The following is a 19,108-nucleotide window of genomic DNA, read 5'->3' on the forward strand; positions in this document are numbered from 1 at the left end:
CGGTACACCACCTGTATATTAGGTGGGAGTCATGAGAAACGGTACACCACCTGTATATTAGGTGGGAGAGTACACCACCTGTATATTAGGTGGGAGTCATGAGAACGGTACACCACCTGTATATTAGGTGGGAGTCCTGAGAACGGTACACCACCTGTATATTAGGTGGGAGTCATGAGAACGGTACACCACCTGTATATTAGGTGGGAGTCCTGAGAACGGTACACCACCTGTATATTAGGTGGGAGTCCTGAGAACGGTACACCACCTGTATATTAGGTGGGAGTCCTGAGAACGGTACACCACCTGTATATTAGGTGGGAGTCATGAGAACGGTACACCACCTGTATATTAGGTGGGAGTCATGAGAACGGTACACCACCTGTATATTAGGTGGGAGTCCTGAGAACGGTACACCACCTGTATATTAGGTGGGAGTCATGAGAACGGTACACCACCTGTATATTAGGTGGGAGTCATGAGAACGGTACACCACCTGTATATTAGGTGGGAGTCATGAGAATGGTACACCACCTGTATATTATGAGAACGGACTAGTTCTGTAACCTACAGTATGATTGACAGCACCAGACCAGACCTACTAAATAACGATTTCTCTCTTGCTCCCTGTCTCTTTCCAGAACCACCCGCTGTACATAAGAGAATCACAGTGCAGTACAGGTGAGAGGAATGCATTCAGTCAAGGAGAGATAACCGAGGAGGAAGATAGAGAGGTTAATAAAATATAAATCAGTACATCTTCCATTTTGTTCTTCTTTATTGGACGTTGTAAGGACTGGTCTTCGGTCAAAGGGGCCCCTCCTGATGTTATTTCACTGTGTGTGTGTGTCTGTGTCTGTGGGGGAGTACATCCTTCTGGAAATGTCCCCCGTGAGAGGTCAGACAACAATCTACAGTTTGTTTCTTTCATGAAGGACTGGTCTTTGATTTAGGAAACTGCTTAAAATTGTCAACAGAAAGTATTTTTGGGGGAGGGACAGAAAACAGTATTTGTCCAGGCGGTACACTTGGTAGTTCTTTATTAAGTAATACATTACACAATGTCAACATAGAAATGGTGTGTGGTCATCACTACAACAAAGTACTGTGTTCCAAATTGCATCCGACTATCTATATAGTGTACAACTTTAGGCCAGGATGCATAGGCCTCTGGTCTGAAGTAGTGCACTGCATAGTGAATAGGGTGCCATTGGGAACGCACACTGAACCGTACCTATAGTTTCTTCCCCAGCTACGACACATACAGTATACAAAGTATTTTCTGAGCACAATAAGTGATCATCCCAATAGACATCATGAAGACGATTCACCCAAAAAGACAATATAAAAAACACCCTACAAAAACAACAACTAAATCATTAAAAAAAAAAAAGACAATATCAAGGAGCAAAAAACACCATACTACAGATAAAAAGACCGTTTGGAAGAAGAAAAACAACAACTAAATCATTGAATGGGAAAAAAGTCACCTCACAGTTTTCAGTCCAGGAATGGGCACAAGAGCATTGAAGCTGAAAATAGTCCAGTCTTTCTACAGATGAAGAAAAAAGACCAGTCTTTGGGAAGAGGACAGAGTCACCTCAACAGTGAAGAATAGGCCAACATGGTACAGTAGTCCAGTCTATGAATGGGAAGAGGACAGAGTCACCTCAACAGTGAAGAATAGGCCAACATGGTACAGTAGTCCAGTCTATGAATGGGAAGAGGACAGATTCACCTCAACAGTGAAGAATAGGCCAACATGGTACAGTAGTCCAGTCTATGAATGGGAAGAGGACAGATTCACCTCAACAGTGAAGAATAGGCCAACATGGTACAGTAGTCCAGTCTATGAATGGGAAGAGGACAGATTCACCTCAACAGTGAAGAATAGGCCAACATGGTACAGTCGTCCAGTCTATGAATGGCACAGTTCTGTATCGGACTCTACGCACTTGGTTTTTAGACACTTGAGAACGATGACACACGTACTGTATATACAGGAGAGAGAGAGAGAGAGACATACCTTATATACAGGAGAGCGAGAGAGAGACCTACTCTATATACACAGGAGAGAGAGAGAGATATACCTTATATACAGGAGAGAGAGACATACTGTATATACAGGAGAGAGAGACATACTGTATATACAGGAGAGAGAGACATACTGTATATACAGGAGAGAGAGACATACTGTATATACAGGAGAGAGAGACATACTGTATATACAAGAGAGAGACATTCTGTATATACAAGAGAGAGACATTCTGTATATACAAGAGAGAGACATTCTGTATATACAGGAGAGAGAGGCTGTATAGCCTGTATCCTCACAACCTGCCTGGCACCCTATTCCCTGTGGACACTATTCCCCCTGGTCAGCAGTAGTGCACTATGAAGGGAATAGGGTGCCATCTGGGACACTCAAAGATGGAATGATTTGAGGACACAGATATCCTACCACTGTGACTGGTTTGTCACAAAGGTTGGTTTCTGCACATTCAGTTTATCATCTAGTGGTTTCCTCCTCTTATCAGAAGTAGTGCACTATGAACAGAATAGAGGTGCCATCTGGGACACAGCCTATGAGCCCTTTTCCCATCCAAGCCACTGTGTTAGGATAAGGATGATCAGGTTTCATACCTGGTACATTCTGGTGTCATCCTATAAGCACCGTTATATTGACAATTTGGCATGAAAAAGAATGTTGTCTCTAGCTCCGCTCTCATCGCTCTCTCTCTGCCCCCCTCCGTATCCGTCCCCCTCCTCTCTCCACAACAAACATCATTTCCCCTCACAGCAGAGTGTTCCCGGTGGTACGGTCTCTTCGCTCTCCCTCTGCCCCCCTCCGTATCCGTCCCCCTCCTCTCTCCACAACAAACATCATTTCCCCTCACAGCAGAGTGTTCCCGGTGGTACGGTCTCTTCGCCGGTATGAATACGTTTCCACCTACTCCCTGCGTGATCTCCCCGTTTTCAAAAGGCCACTTGATGGCATGAACAATGTGTTCGTGTTTGTGCATGCATACTGCCTGCTGGGCCTAGCCTACTGCCTAGCATACTGCCTGGCCTAGTGCCTAGCCTAGTGCCTAGCATACTGCCTGCTGGGCCTAGCCTAGTGCCTAGCATACTGCCTGCTGCCTAGTGCCTAGCATACTGCCTGCTGGGCCTAGCCTAGTGCCTAGCATACTGCCTGCTGGGCCTAGCCCTGCTAGTGCCTAGCCTAGTGCCTAGCATACTGCCTGCTGGGCCTAGCCTAGTGCCTAGCCTAGTGCCTAGCCTAGTGCCTAGCCTAGTGCCTAGCCTAGTGCCTAGCCTAGTGCCTAGCCTAGTGCCTAGCCTAGTGCCTGTTCCCTCCCCAGCTGGAGCTCTGCATACACAGCAGCAGGACAGGGTCATGTTCATTAGGGCACACTGTTTCAAGATGTTTTACAACAGTAAAGGAAAACAAGTATTATTGCCACAAGGACGTGAATTACAGGATACGTGTCACATGCCTTCCTGATTGGCTCCAGGGTGCTGATTCTATTGGCTGTAAAGGCACAGGGCGGGTCCAGGGTGTGTGTCTTGCTAGATGGCTGGATCCCAGGTGATCCACCCATGGGAGAGTGGTATACCGGTCCTATTGTTCACAGCTCTCTGTACAGCTGCCATGGGAATGAGAGCAGGTCTGACCTCATGGAGTCACAGCTCTGTGAGAGAAGAGGTATGGAGGACAAATGACTTCAGTTCCTGATACACGGATTACTTCTTCACTGTGTTAGGAATGTTGATTACATAATGTACATTACACATTTAGTCTTTATTCATTCATGTTGATTAATGTGTTATAGTTTGCCGTGAAACATTGTATACCGGTCTGGTTAGTGCCAACTTGCTCTGTAATATCATAACATGAAATTACTCATTTTGTCTTAGACGATGCATTAACATACAGTGTAAAACAGCCGCTATGTTCCAATGTTCACATTAGCGTACCCTTTAGAACGCATGGCCAGGTAGGATCCTAGTGTGGACACTGGGACACAGCTGGTGTTCAGAACGCATGGCCAGGTAGGATCCTAGTGTGGACACTGGGACACAGCTGGTGTTCAGAACGCATGGCCAGGTAGGATCCTAGTGTGGACACTGGGACACAGCTGGTGTTCAGAACGCATGGCCAGGTAGGATCCTAGTGTGGACACTGGGACACAGCTGGTGTTCAGAACGCATGGCCAGGTAGGATCCTAGTGTGGACACTGGGACACAGCTGGTGTTCAGAACGCATGGCCAGGTAGGATCCTAGTGTGGACACTGGGACACAGCTGGTGTTCAGAACGCATGGCCAGGTAGGATCCTAGTGTGGACACTGGGACACAGCTGGTGTTCAGAACGCATGGCCAGGTAGGATCCTAGTGTGGACACTGGGACACAGCTGGTGTTCAGAACGCATGGCCAGGTAGGATCCTAGTGTGGACACTGGGACACAGCTGGTGTTCAGAACGCATGGCCAGGTAGGATCCTAGTGTGGACACTGGGACACAGCTGGTGTTCAGAACGCATGGCCAGGTAGGATCCTAGTGTGGACACTGGGACACAGCTGGTGTTCAGAACGCATGGCCAGGTAGGATCCTAGTGTGGACACTGGGACACAGCTGGTGTTCAGAACGCATGGCCAGGTAGGATCCTAGTGTGGACACTGGGACACAGCTGGTGTTCAGAACGCATGGCCAGGTAGGATCCTAGTGTGGACACTGGGACACAGCTGGTGTTCAGAACGCATGGCCAGGTAGGATCCTAGTGTGGACACTGGGACACAGCTGGTGTTCAGAACGCATGGCCAGGTAGGATCCTAGTGTGGACACTGGGACACAGCTGGTGTTCAGAACGCATGGCCAGGTAGGATCCTAGTGTGGACTGGGACACAGCTGGTGTTGGATGGCCACTGGACACTGGGACACAGCTGGTGTTCAGAACGCATGGCCAGGTAGGATCCTAGTGTGGACACTGGGACACAGCTGGTGTTCAGAACGCATGGCCAGGTAGGATCCTAGTGTGGACACTGGGACACAGCTGGTGTTCAGAACGCATGGCCAGGTAGGATCCTAGTGTGGACACTGGGACACAGCTGGTGTTCAGAAAGCATGGCCAGGTAGGATCCTAGTGTGGACACTGGGACACAGCTGGTGTTCAGAACGCATGGCCAGGTAGGATCCTAGTGTGGACACTGGGACACAGCTGGTGTTCAGAACGCATGGCCAGGTAGGATCCTAGTGTGGACACTGGGACACAGCTGGTGTTCAGAACGCATGGCCAGGTAGGATCCTAGTGTGGACACTGGGACACAGCTGGTGTTCAGAATGCATGGCCAGGTAGGATCCTAGTGTGGACACTGGGACACAGCTGGTGTTTTGGCATCCTTATTACTTACAGACAAACATGCGGATGCACATTCCACACATGGCACAGACGTTGGCAATCTGAAGAGCCCGCCCACACTCTCCACTCATCACGCAGTTCCTGGTCTTCAGACAGCACGTCTTACAGCCGCTGTCCTCCCCGTGCTTCGTGTCCCCCTCTCCTTCCCCCTCAGACCCGCTGAAGCAGCAGCCCATGTCTGGCTGGCTGTTGGGTGACTGCTGAAAGAGAGGAGGGAAAAGCTGTAGTGGTTTGCCAATGTTTTCAGCTGTCCGGTCACTACCTGAAGACAGACTAAACCACATCTAGTGGAGGAGACATGGACTAAACCACATCTAGTGACATAAACCACATCTAGTGACATCAGGGACCCTCTACCACACATGGACTAAACCACATCTAGTGACATCACAGAGGGACCCTCTACCTGAAGACATGGACTAAACCACATCTAGTGACATCACAGAGGGACCCTCTACCTGAAGACATGGACTAAACCACATCTAGTGACATCACAGAGGGACCCTCTACCTGAAGACATGGACTAAACCACATCTAGTGACATCACAGAGGGACCCTCTACCTGAAGACATGGACTAAACCACATCTAGTGACATCACAGAGGAATCAACTACCTGAAGACATGGACTAAACCACATCTAGTGACATCACAGAGGGACCCTCTACCTGAAGACATGGACTAAACCACATCTAGTGACATCACAGAGGAATCAACTACCTGAAGACATGGACTAAACCACATCTAGTGACATCACAGAGGGACCCTCTACCTGAAGACATGGACTAAACCACATCTAGTGACATCACAGAGGAATCAACTACCTGAAGACATGGACTAAACCACATCTAGTGACATCACAGAGGGACCCTCTACCTGAAGACATGGACTAAACCACATCTAGTGACATCACAGAGGAACCTGAAGACATGGACTACCTGACATCACAGAGACATGGACTGGACTAAACCACATCTAGTGACATCACAGAGGGATCAACTACCTGAAGACATGGACTAAACCACATCTAGTGACATCACAGAGGGATCAACTACCTGAAGACATGGACTAAACCACATCTAGTGACATCACAGAGGAATCAACTACCTGAAGACATGGACTAAACCACATCTAGTGACATCACAGAGGAATCAACTACCTGAAGACATGGACTAAACCACATCTAGTGACATCACAGAGGGATCATCTACCTGAAGACATGGACTAAACCACATCTAGTGACATCACAGAGGAATCAACTACCTGAAGACATGGACTAAACCACATCTAGTGACATCACAGAGGGACCCTCTACCTGAAGACATGGACTAAACCACATCTAGTGACATCACAGAGGGACCCTCTACCTGAAGACATGGACTAAACCACATCTAGTGACATCACAGAGGGACCCTCTACCTGGAGACATGGACTAAACCACACCAGAGATACACCCACAAACTCAGCACCACAATCAACAGAGTTCCCCTCCGTGGAATTGAACCCTACACTAACCCTTATTAGGCACAGCATGATGGAGTCATTTACCATGGTAGATATAAGTTAATTGTAATGTGATGACCAGTTCTGATTTGCTGCGAGATCTAGCGACACAGTCATCCTTTCATCAAATACCTGTTTATATCTAAAACTAGGGCACCGTTTTGGAATTAGGAGCTGAAGCCACCAGAGAACTTTCTAATTTAAATAAATGGGGTAAACATCCCGATTGGCTGCCTGTGCTGTTTAAACATCCCGATTGACTGCCTGTGCGGTTTAAAACCACAGCTGTTAAGTACATTTTACCACATATTCTGTTGCCTTGAATGTAGGAGGAGAGATAACTTGGTAGAAGAAGGAAGCGTTGCTAAGGATACAACAGATATTTGTAGAGGGAAGGTGCCCTTTAGTAAAAGGGTTGTATAGTCAAAAACAATGAGGACCAAAGCACTTCATATAATGAAAAATACTCTGTTATGAACAATGAGTCTGTGTTGAAGACGACAGTGAAGAACTGTACAAGGCTGAGGCACAGTGAAACTGTTAATTAAAGCAAAAAACAAGAGAATTGTATAGTATTGTTATTTCAACGTTACCCTTCACCGCTTCAACAGGGTCGACTCCCACTCCTATATCAAAAAATATCCTTTATATCAAAAATATAAAACACTTCTAACTTTCTCTTAAAGTAAACTACATTTGATTGTTTTCTAAGTATTGTCTTATTCCCAGAGCAGCTCTTGGTGTGTGTGGATAATCATCCTTCCTGAAGTGTCTCTTGACACAGTGAAACTAAGGTAACACCTCTCAGAGGTAGATGCCAGACAGGATGGGTGTGTATTCAGGTTTTTCTTCTTTGTCCCAGCCAAACGCACCGCCTAATAACACATACCAGTTTAATTCAGTAGAGGCTGGGGAGGGAAGGATAGTTCATAATTATGGCTGGAATCAAACCATATGTTTAATACTGTTCCATTTGTACCATTACAGCCTTTACTATGAGCCCATCCTCCTTCATTTAAATGACCACCGGTGATTCACAGCAGCAAATATTTCACATTTGACACAGAGGTGAGTGAGTGGTTTATAAGCTGCTGTCACTGAGGTTGAGGAACTGGTGGCACTGATGAACACCTGGTGGAAAAACTGGAAGGCATGCTGCTAAAGGACAGTCTAGAACAGGGTGGAGCTGCTAAAGGACAGTCTAGAACAGGGTGGAGCTGCTAAAGGACAGTCTAGAACAGGGTGGAGCTGCTAAAGGAGAGTCTAGAACAGGGTGGAGCTGCTAAAGGAGAGTCTAGAACAGGGTGGAGCTGCTAAAGGAGAGTCTAGAACAGGGCGGAGCTGCTAAAGGAGAGTCTAGAACAGGACAGAGCTGCTAAAGGACAGTCTAGAACAGGGCAGAGCTGCTAAAGGACAGTCTAGAACAGGGCAGAGCTGCTAAAGGACAGTCTAGAACAGGGTACAGCTGCTAAAGGACAGTCTAGAACAGGGCAGGGCAGAACAGAACAGCAATGAGGCAGGCAAGCCTGGTCCTGGTGCACTGCAGGCACTTCATGTTTTTGGTTCAACTGACCTGGAAGACCAGGTGTGTTGAATTTAGTCAATCGCTGAACTGATTAATTAGCTCAGTTGGGGTACCTGGCTGGAACAACATTCTGCAGTACCTGTGGCACTCCAGGAACAGGGTTGTCTTCCCCTGGTATTGAAGGTTGGCTCCCAAGTGGTGCAGCGGTCTAAGGCACTGCATCTCAGTGCTAGAGGCATCAGTACAGACCCTGGTTCAATTCCAGGCTGTATCACAACCGGCCGTGATTGGGAGTTCCATAGGGCAGCGTACAATTGGCCCAGCATCGTTAGGGTTTTTGCCAGAGTAGACAGTCATTGTATATAACAATTTGTTCTTAACTGACTTGACTAGTTAAATAAGTAACAATTATATGGGCTACCACAGTTGTGTCAACAAGGACAGAGGATGAGCTGGATTCCAGTTTAAAGGGGTAGGTAATAAATCAATGGCTCAACATTACTAGCAGTTCCAGCTTGCAGATAGCAGTTCAGAGGATGTTAGTGTTAACGGGAAGCAGGACATGTTCTACCAACCTTTACTTAGCGATACTTCCTCAATTCCCAACTTGGAAAGCCACAGCTGTCTTCTAAACTGTCATGGCAAGTAGCAGGTTGACATGTATAAATGTGTACCTTCAGGTGAGTGTATTTAAGGCCAGTCTGCACCACTGATTGCCTTCAGGTGAGTGTATTTAAGGCCAGACTGCACCACTGATTGCCTTCAGGTGAGTGTATTTAAGGCCAGACTGCACCACTGATTGCCTTCAGGTGAGTGTATTTAAGGTCAGGCTCCACCACTGGGGGAGAAACAGGATTGTCACTGGAGTGGGTGGAATTTCCTACACCAGGGCTACGTCCCAAATGACATCCTATTCCCTACAATGGCTGTGTTTACACAGGCAGCCCAATTCTGATCCTTTTTTTCTTCAGTAATTGTTTTTTTTACAAATCAGATGAGCGCTGGAAAAATATCTAATTTAAAAAGATCTGATGTGATTGGTCAAAAAAGACCAATTAGTTGAAAAAAATATTAAAATTGGGCTGCCTGTCTAAACATTGCCAAAGTAGACTTGAGAATAGGGTGCCATTTGGGACAAAAGGTGAGGAGGCCTAATGTCAGAGATGGAAACCTGGGGTCTATTCAGGACAGTGCAACGGCCTAGCACTTTCAGATAGAAATGTGTTGTGTAGAACGATAGGAGTTTTATCATGTAGAATAGGGAATCGTGTCAACTGGCTCTATAGCTACATTTCTGCGACATTCAGAATGTTTCACTGCTCGGAATACACTCCTGGTGCCTCTTAGTGAAGTGTCATTGTCTTGTCTAGCTAGCTGGCTGAGCCACAGTACAACGTGCTCGCCGCACAACTCAGTTGGCCATCTGTGACTGGCCTCTGTTGATAAATGAATACAAGGAAGAGACAAGGTTTTAGTCATTATTGTCAGTGTGTCTTGGGGATCACAGGGCTTAGAGGAGGGATCTGGGCCAGATAGGCCTGCTGTTACTCTATCATATTACTGGAATGCAGTGGCGTCCGGGGACGGACTGGGACGAGACATCTGGCATTTCCGGGCATTTCTAACATACCGGCCCATTTGTTTTCCTTAAGGCCCTCATTGTTGGCCTAATAATGAATGTTCTGCATCAAACACGATTTCGACAGGCTTCCTGGGCTTAAGATGGATCTGCCCATCTGGCATTTGCCGGAGCTGCCCTATGGTAGTCAGTCTCTTAGTGACATATATGATATCTTATCAGCGGAATGCAGTTGGATGTAAACAATGGACGAATCTGGAGTGAAGCCACAGCATCACAAAGGCTTGGCCATGCAGATTGTGTAGGGGTCAACCCAGATTAGAGGACATGAAACAGAACTCAAACTCTCTTAGAACTGGAGTTATTATTTAGTTCGTTACATACTACTCAGACCTGGGTTCTAATACTATTTAAAATCTATAAAATATTTGAGTATTTTTCTTCCGTGTGGCGAGATTGTTGGGGTTTGTAATTTGGAGACTATTCTATTGGTTAATTAAGCCAGACAGGCTTGATTAGGCACAGATTAAGTATTTGAAATTATTTTGAATAGTATTTGAACCCAGGTCTGACGCGGCACGACTATCCCAAAACACACGATAGACTGCTTCATTCATTCAGCAGTCATTTGATATCATTCCAATTAACGGGGCAAAAAAGATATACTTTGCACTATGAGCATTTTCTCAATGATAAGTGCCAATTAAAAAAGACAATCTTGTCATATATAAACATGTACACTACCGGTGAAAAGTTTTATAACACCTACTCGTTCAAGGGTTTCGCTTTATTTTTGACCCTTTTCTACATTGTAGAATATTAGTGAAGATATAAAAACTATGAACTAACACATATGGAATCATGTAGTAACCAAAAAAGTGTTAAACACTAATATTTTATATTTGAGATTCTTCAAATAGCCACCCTTTGCCTTGATGACAGCTTTGCACACTCTTGGCATTCTCTCAATCAGCTTCATGAGGTAGTCACCTGGAATGCATGTCACCTCAGATATGTATATCATTAGTATATTTGGATAGAAAACACTTTGAAGTTTCTAAAACGGTTTGTAATATGCCTGTGAGTATAACAGAACTCAAATGGCAGGCAAAAACCTGAGAAGAAATCCTACCAGGAAGTGGAGGATCTGAGGATTGTAGTTTTTCAATGAATTCCCTATTGAAGATACAGTGGGATATTGGTCATGTTGAACTTCCTAAGGCTTCCACTAGATGTCCACAGTCTTTAGAACCTTGTTTGATGCTTCTACTGTGAGGTGGGGGCGAATGAGAGGGGAATGGGTCGGAGGTCTGGCAGAGTTCCACGAGCTCAGTCTCGCGCGCTCATATGAGAGTTAGCTCTGTTCCATTGCATTTCTACAGACAAAGGAATTCTCCGGTTGGAACATTATTGAAGATGTATGTTAAAAACATCCTAAAGATTGATTCTATACTTCGTTTGACATGTTTCTACGGACTGTAATGGAACTTTTTTTTACTTTTCGTCTTCTCGTGCGTCATGAATTTGGACTACTGGGCTAAACGCGCGAACAAAAAGGAGGTATTTGGACATAAATGATTAACTTTATCGAACAAATCAAACATTTAGTGTGGAACTGGGATTCCTGGGAGTGCATTCTGATGAAGATCATCAAAGGTAAGTGAATATTTATAATGCTATTTCTGACTTTTGTTGACTACACAACATGGCGGATATATGTTTTTTCTTGTTTTGGTCTCTGAGCGCTGTACTCATATTATTGTATGGTGTGCTTTTTCTGTAAAGCTTTTTTGAAATCTGACACAGCGGTTGCATTAAGGAGAAGTTTATGTAAAGTTCCATGTATAACACTTGTATTTTCATCAACATTTATGATGAGTATTTCTGTAAATTGATGTGGCTCTCTGCAAAATCCCCGGATGTTTTTGAAACTACTGAACATAACGCGCCAATGTAAACTGAGAGCTGTAAACTAAGTTTCTTAAAGTGCAGTCGCAAAAACAATCAAGCGCGATGATGAAACTGGCTCTCATGAGGACCGCCACAGGAATGGAAGACCCAGATTTACCTCTGCTGCAGAGGATAAGTTCATTAGAGTTACCAGACTCAGAAATTGCAGCCCAAATAAATGCTTCATAGAGTTCAAGTAACCGACACATCTCAACATCAACTGTTCAGAGGAGACTGAATGAATCAGGCCTTCATGGTTGAATTACTGCAAGGAAAACTCTAATAAAGGACACCAATAATAAGGAGAGACTCGTTTTTGGTTACTACATGATTCCATATGTGTTATTTCATAGTTTGACGTCTTCACTAACATTCCACAATGTAGAAAATATTTTAAAAATAAAAGCCCTTGAATGAGTAGGTGTTCTAAAACTTTTGACTGGTGGTGTATATTATCTTGAACAATGCAACATTCTCAATTTCTCCAATCTGCATTTTATGCTACACTGGTATAACAGAGAAGGCTTGATATTCATCTCTGAATTACAACAACATGTAAATAAATACTGTAGAAAATGAATACATGCAAAAAGATCAACAGCGCTATTACAGATGCTCAGTAGAGCTGCTCATTAGTCTGGTCCTGGTTCTAGTCTCTATAGTAGTGAATCTGTTAGTAGAGCTGTTCATTAGTCTGGTCCTGGTTCTAGTCTCTATAGTAGTGAATCTGTTAGTAGAGCTGTTCATTAGTCTGGTCCTGGTTCTAGTCTCTATAGTAGTGAATCTGTTAGTAGAGCTGTTCATTAGTCTGGTCCTGGTTCTAGTCTCTATAGTAGTGAATCTGTTAGTAGAGCTGTTCATTAGTCTGGTCCTGGTTCTAGTGAATCTATAGTAGTCTGGTCCTGTTCTAGTCTCTGTTAGTAGAGCTGTATATTAGTCTGGTCCTGGTTCTAGTCTCTATAGTAGTGAATCTGTTAGTAGAGCTGTATATCAGTCTGGTCCTGGTTCTAGTCTCTATAGTAGTGAATCTGTTAGTAGAGCTGTATATTAGTCTGGTCCTGGTTCTAGTCTCTATAGTAATGAATATGTTAGTAGAGCTGTTCATTAGTCTGGTCCTGGTTCTAGTCTCTATAGTAGTGAATCTGTTAGTAGAGCTGTATATTAGTCTGGTCCTGGTTCTAGTCTCTATAGTAATGAATATGTTAGTAGAGCTGTTCATTAGTCTGGTCCTGGTTCTAGTCTCTATAGTAGTGAATCTGTTAGTAGAGCTGTATATTAGTCTGGTCCTGGTTCTAGTCTCTATAGTAGTGAATCTGTTAGTAGAGCTGTTCATTAGTCTGGTCCTGGTTCTAGTCTCTATAGTAGTGAATCTGTTAGTAGAGCTGTATATTAGTCTGGTCCTGGTTCTAGTCTCTATAGTAGTGAATCTGTTAGTAGAGCTGTATATTAGTCTGGTCCTGGTTCTAGTCTCTATAGTAGTGAATCTGTTAGTAGAGCTGTATATCAGTCTGGTCCTGGTTCTAGTCTCTATTGTAGTGAATCTGTTAGTAGAGCCGTACACTATTCTGGTCCTGGTTCTAGTCTCTATAGTAGTGAATCTGTTCGTAGAGCTGTTCATTAGTCTGGTCCTGGTTCTAGTCTCTATAGTAGTGAATCTGTTAGTAGAGTCGTACACTATTCTGGTCCTGGTTCTAGTCTCTATAATAGTAGTTGCAGTGAATCTGTTTAGATAAATGCATGTCTGAATCCAGCATGCCATCTACAACACAAACCATTTACTGTAGGACGGAAGGAACAAACAAAGGAATGAACAAATGAATGACTTGTTACTCACATTCACATTGAGTCTCTGAGGTCCCAGGTTGTTGTCGGTCTGTGTTGAAGACGGCGGTGCAGTTCTGTCCGAGGCCGAGGCAGAGAGTGAAGAAGGTGTAGCTACAGTCTGCTGAGCAGCAGGTGAAGCAGCCATCCAGACACACCTGGCAGGTCAGGTCACAGCAGCGATCAGGACAGAACTCCCAGCTGTGACACTCACACAGGCACCTCTCCCCAGACCCTGCAGCCACCTGGCAGGAATCTGCACATTGTGGACAGTGATCGCACAGCTTGGAGGAAAGCAACCCCATTGGTCAGGCTTCACACATACACATATAGAGAGAGAGAAATAGTCACTAACTTTAGTGGGGGGAAAAATAATAGTTGTGATGACAAAAATAAAAGATCCCTTCTGCTTCTGCCCAAACTTATTCAGCATAATACCCCAATGTGCACTGAGCTGCAGTTCCAAGACACTTGGTCAGATGACTTTCTCAACCACATCTGACTTCCTCCTCTTCTGCTGGCTGTACCATGCCTTCTTGGAAGTGAGCATGACTGCATAACAACTTGAGTCAGGAGATCAAAGGTCTGACCTCTTCTTTGCTTTATGTATCTGCTTCTATTGACGTAATAATATTAGCTGCTCCGTGATGATAACAGCATGTCCTACTTTGACCGAGTGGAATGTCCGTTAAGACGCCCCTCCACAGAGTCAACCTAACTGAGAAGAACTGCATACTGCAACGCTGACACTGTATCTATCAGAGCCCCGTGACTAACTGTGATGACACAGACTAGGAGAAAGGGGTAAGTCATCATTGGGATTGTGTTCATTAAGTCACCGAACAGAAGGAAACAGACTGAAACAGGGAAACGCTGACACTGTATCTATCAGAGCCCCGTGACTAACTGTGATGACACAGACTAGGAGAAAGGGGTAAGTCATCATTGGGATTGTGTTCATTAGTCACCGAACAGAAGAAAACAGACTGAAACAGGGAGGTACAACATGGTCCAATAAAAGGCTATTATTATTATAACATTTTTATTATTATTATTATTATTATAACATTTTTTTTCATTGCTCAAAACATTTTGACCATTTCTATTGTGTGGCATAATGAACAGGAGCCAGATCTGACTCACCTCATCTCCACCCTCAACAGCAGAAGAGAGGGGCTGCTGGAGGACATTTAAAAGGCCTGACTAACCCATTGGATGAGCCATTTGGAGCCCTTGGTTCCTAAGAATGAAAACCAACGTCAAAACAACGTCAGTGTTCTACGAACAGACCCGGTCTTTGTTGATCACAAAGCCCACCACTCTCTCTACACCAGTGAGGGGTCTCTCCTCATGTCCCGACGAGGCCAGGGGTGTGTTCAGACGTGTGAAAGGTTACGTTGGTTCAGATATGTAACGTGTGAAATCGTTTGCTGTTTACAAGACAGAGCGTCATACAGTATCTCTTTTTCATCTGAACAGACCCGTTTTGGACCGAGGCGGGGTTGGTGCAGCTGTGACCTAGATAACACAACATGGCTTCAGGGAGAGCAAAGAGAAGAGAGGTATCTGAACTAGGTCTATCCCTGTTACATGTTTAGGTACTGTATGTAGAGTATACTTTGTGTACATACTGTGTGAACTGTGCTGTTACATGTGTAGATTTACACTGTGCTGTTACATGTGTAGATTTACACTGTGCTGTTACATGTGTAGATTTAAACTGTGCTGTTACATGTGTAGATTTACACTGTCCTGTTACATGTGTAGATTTAAACTGTGCTGTTACATGTGTAGATTTACACTGTGCTGTTACATGTGTAGATTTACACTGTTGCTGTTACATGTGTAGATTTAAACTGTGCTGTTACATGTGTAGATTTACACTGTGCTGTTTACATGTGTAGATTTAAACTGTGCTGTTACATGTGTAGATTTACACTGTGCTGTTACATGTGTAGATTTACACTGTGCTGTTACATGTGTAGATTTAAACTGTGCTGTTACATGTGTAGATTTACACTGTGCTGTTACATGTGTAGATTTAAACTGTGCTGTTACATGTGTAGATTTACACTGTGCTGTTACATGTGTAGATTTAAACTGTGCTGTTACATGTGTAGATTTACACTGTGCTGTTACATGTGTATATATATATTATTATTAGATTTACACTGTGCTGTTACATGTGTAGATTTACACTGTGCTGTTACATGTGTAGATTTACACTGTGCTGTTACATGTATGGATTTACACTGTGTGCATAATGTTGGTTACATGTGTAGTTTTACACTGTGTGCATAATGTCTGTTACATGTGTAGATTTACACTGTGTGCATAATGTCTGTTACATGTGTAGATTTACACTGTGTGCATAATGTCTGTTACATGTGTAGATTTACACTGTGTGCATAATGTCTGTTACATGTGTAGATTTACACTGTGTGCATAATGTCTGTTACATGTGTCATTTTACACTGTTTGCATAATGTCTGTTACATGTGTAGATTTACACTGTGTGCATAATGTCTGTTACATGTGTAGATTTACACTGTGTGCATAATGTCTGTTACATGTGTAGATTTACACTGTGTGCATAATGTCTGTTACATGTGTAGATTTACACTGTGTGCATAATGTCTGTTACATGTGTAGATTTACACTGTGTGCATAATGTCTGCTACATGTGTAGATTTACACTGTGTGCATAATGTCTGTTACATGTGTAGATTTACACTGTGTGCATAATGTCTGTATCTGATCTGTTATTAAGGGACACATAACATTCCAGAAAAAGGTACATTCCTGGAGTGTTGATAGGCCTATGGACTCACTGTGAATGGCTGACTGTCTGTAAGCTCCGTATCTCAAAGCCATGAAAGACAGGATTACTTTGGTTGTAAAAACTGCTACAGTAGGTCAGTACAGTTGAGAAATTAAAGAGATCTTCTACAGAAAGCTGGGACCATCCTCTATGTAAAAACACTGTTTGCTTTCATGATTTTTTAATATATTTTTTCTCTCGCAATTGCATTGAAATATGATTTCCTTTGTCCCAGAGGGGAGATTTGTCTTGGACAATAAATGTTGTGTAATGATCCTTTTATGGTCACTTATGAAATGAAGGCGGGGGCACATTCCAGGAAAATTAAAGCACATTACCAGAGTAATTCCCATCCTTATAATTATCAGCTAATAACCTGTCTCCCTGTAACAACATCGTTTATGACATCACTCTGAGTGGGTGTGGTCTCCTCAATGCCTGTCTCAGTACAATGCATCTGTGGTCTCTTGTACACTATGCTATTTGTCGTCAAGTTTTCTTCCTAGAAATGTTCCTCTGCACATTACTCTAAAACTGCAGATGGAGAGAGCTCAAGTTAAAAATATGTTATCATGTTGTCATGTTGTCATGTTATCATGTTATCATGTTGTCATGTTGTCATGTTGTCATGTTGTCATGTTGTCATGTTATCATGTTGTCATGTTATCATGTTGTCATGTTGTCATGTTATCATGTTATCATGTTGTCATGTTATCATGTTGTCATGTTGTCATGTTATCATGTTTTCATGTTGTCATGTTATCATGTTGTCATGTTATCATGTTGTCATGTTGTCATGTTGTCATGTTATCATGTTGTCATGTTATCATGTTGTCATGTTGTCATGTTTTTCATGTTGTCATGTTGTCATGTTATCATGTTGTCATGTTATCATGTTGTCATGTTATCATGTTATCATGTTATCATGTTATCATGTTGTCATGTTATCATGTTGTCATGTTGTCATGTTGTTCATGTTGTCATGTTGTCATGTTTTTCATGTTGTCATGTTATCATGTTGTCATGTTATCATGTTGTCATGTTGTCATGTTGTCATGTTATCATGTTGTCATGTTGTCATGTTATCATGTTGTCATGTTATCATGTTGTCATGTTGTCATGTTGTCATGTTATCATGTTGTCATGTTGTCATGTTGTTCATGTTGTTCATGTTGTCATGTTGTCATGTTATCATGTTGTCATGTTATCATGTTGTCATGTTATCATGTTGTCATGTTGTCATGTTATCATGTTGTCATGTTATCATGTTGTCATGTTATCATGTTGTCATGTTATCATGTTGTCACGTTGTCATGTTATCATGTTGTCATGTTGTCATGTTGTTCATGTTGTTCATGTTGTCATGTTGTCCATGTTATCATGTTGTCATGTTGTCATGTTGTCATGTTGTTCATGTTGTTCATGTTGTCATGTTTTCATGTTGTCATGTTGTCATGTTATCATGTTGTCATGTTTTCATGTTGTCATGTTATCATGTTGTCATGTTGTCATGTTGTCTTGTTGTCACGTTATCATGTTGTCATGTTGTCATGTTGTCATGTTATTATGTTGTCACGTTTTTCATGTTGTCCATGTTATCATGTTGTCATGTTGTCATGTTATCATGTTGTCATGTTATCATGTTGTCATGTTGTCATGTTGTCATGTTGTCATGTTGTCATGTTATCATGTTGTCATGTTGTCATGTTGTCATTTTGTCATGTTATCATGTTGTCATGTTGTCATGTTGTCATGTTTTTCATGTTGTCATGTTATCATGTTGTCATGTTGTCATGTTGTCATGTTGTCACGTTGTCACGTTGTCACTTTATCACGTTGTCACGTTGTCACGTTGTCACGTTATCACGTTGTCACGTTGTCACGTTATCACGTTGTCACGTTATCACGTTGTCACGTTGTCATGTTATCATGTTGTCATGTTGTCATGTTGTCATGTTTTTCATGTTGTCATGTTATCATGTTGTCACGTTATCACGTTGTCACGTTGTCATGTTTTTCATGTTGTCATGTTATCATGTTGTCATGTTGTCATGTTGTCACGTTGTCACGTTGTCACGTTATCACGTTGTCACGTTGTCACGTTGTCACGTTGTCACGTTATCACGTTGTCATGTTGTCACGTTGTCACGTTGTCATGTTATCATGTTGTCATGTTATGATGTTATCATGTTGTCATGTTATCATGTTGTCATGTTGTCATGTTATCATGTTGTCATGTTATCATGTTGTCATGTTATCATGTTGTCATGTTGTCACGTTATCACGTTGTCACGTTGTCATGTTGTCATGTTTTTCATGTTGTCATGTTATCATGTTGTCATGTTGTCATGTTGTCACGTTGTCACGTTGTCACGTTGTCACTTTATCACGTTGTCACGTTGTCACGTTGTCACGTTGTCATGTTATCATGTTGTCATGTTATCATGTTGTCATGTTGTCATGTTGTCATGTTATCATGTTGCCATGTTGTCA

The 19,108-nt window shown here is 43.0% G+C and overlaps 3 long non-coding RNA genes across 22 annotated transcripts; 1 reads left to right on the forward strand and 2 right to left on the reverse strand.

Moving 5' to 3' along the window:
* Window positions 1-3,535: 3,535 nt before the first annotated feature.
* LOC127930219 (uncharacterized) lies at window positions 3,536-5,675 on the reverse strand. The gene is made up of 2 exons (XR_008137222.1): window positions 5,411-5,675; window positions 3,536-3,692 (listed from the first exon to the last, which is right to left on the reverse strand). It is a non-coding gene; the product is annotated as an uncharacterized LOC127930219 (long non-coding RNA).
* On the forward strand, window positions 3,705-5,495 carry LOC127930220 (uncharacterized). Of its 8 annotated transcripts, none has more exons than XR_008137223.1 (4): window positions 3,705-4,878; window positions 4,967-5,076; window positions 5,132-5,296; window positions 5,352-5,495. It is a non-coding gene; the product is annotated as an uncharacterized LOC127930220 (long non-coding RNA). The 8 variants fall into 8 exon arrangements; XR_008137225.1 differs by having other exon boundaries at window positions 5,132-5,241; XR_008137228.1 differs by having other exon boundaries at window positions 5,132-5,186.
* A 111-nt stretch (window positions 5,676-5,786) lies between the features above and the next one.
* LOC127930221 (uncharacterized) lies at window positions 5,787-7,723 on the reverse strand. 13 transcript variants are annotated; one of them, XR_008137243.1, is made up of 4 exons: window positions 6,628-7,723; window positions 6,472-6,575; window positions 6,189-6,240; window positions 5,791-6,136 (listed from the first exon to the last, which is right to left on the reverse strand). It is a non-coding gene; the product is annotated as an uncharacterized LOC127930221 (long non-coding RNA). The 13 variants fall into 13 exon arrangements; XR_008137239.1 differs by having other exon boundaries at window positions 5,791-6,084; window positions 6,137-6,240; XR_008137238.1 differs by lacking the exon at window positions 6,189-6,240 and adding an exon at window positions 6,241-6,292 and having other exon boundaries at window positions 5,791-6,188.
* Between the last annotated feature and the right edge of the window lie 11,385 nt (window positions 7,724-19,108).

This window comes from Oncorhynchus keta, chromosome 5, assembly GCF_023373465.1.
Source record: "Oncorhynchus keta strain PuntledgeMale-10-30-2019 chromosome 5, Oket_V2, whole genome shotgun sequence".
Taxonomy (NCBI): domain Eukaryota; kingdom Metazoa; phylum Chordata; class Actinopteri; order Salmoniformes; family Salmonidae; genus Oncorhynchus; species Oncorhynchus keta.